The 628-nt window shown below is 31.5% G+C and overlaps 1 protein-coding gene across 1 annotated transcript in view; it reads right to left on the bottom strand.

Moving 5' to 3' along the window:
• Positions 1-628, bottom strand: part of LOC106681679 (arylsulfatase B) — a 29,297-nt gene that overhangs the window by 16,425 nt on the left and 12,244 nt on the right. The gene's annotated exons all lie outside the window — the stretch shown is intronic.

The raw sequence follows: 628 nt of genomic DNA, 5'->3' as shown, positions 1-628 counted from the left end.
AGAAAAGCACGAAGACAAATATAATAAAAATAATTAATTAAACAAAGTAAAATAAAAATATGCGATAAAATATGAATTTTAATTTCACTGAAATTTGTAGTCATGTCCAACAAGAATCATGTCTCAAAATATAATTTTGACTATACTAATATTCCAAAAATTCTAGTATCAACTCACTGTCTAAATATTTAAGTTGTTAGCTATAATTAATATTTTTTGCCACTATGTATTTATGTAGATACTCCGATTGAAGAATGAACTTCAGAAACAAAAAACATGTTTTGGTCCTTGGTGAAAAAAATGGACTATATAAAGCTTGTAACTGTCACCACTAGTGTGCATCCTTTTTTATTCCAGATTTTTGAAAAACATTTTTACCATTTAATTGATCAAACAAACAGCAATGACTCCTGTCAAGGGAAGCGGACTGTCTCAATAGTCGGTAGTTCTTTGGAATCGGTCCTACAGTGTGAACCATCATGGTGCTATTCAGCTTCTTAGGATCGTACCTCATCCACCGTCCGCTTTCACCATAGTAGGCGTCGCTGTTGATCTCTTTTAATTTGGGGTTGCGGTCTGGAATTATTAACATATTTTCTTATAGAAACGTTAAAAATAAAACTCAAGA

This window comes from Halyomorpha halys, unplaced genomic scaffold (genome assembly GCF_000696795.3).
Source record: "Halyomorpha halys isolate HHAL.00 unplaced genomic scaffold, Hhal_1.1 Scaffold359.1, whole genome shotgun sequence".
NCBI lineage: Eukaryota > Metazoa > Arthropoda > Insecta > Hemiptera > Pentatomidae > Halyomorpha > Halyomorpha halys.
This window is presented reverse-complemented; position numbering and strand designations above follow the sequence as displayed.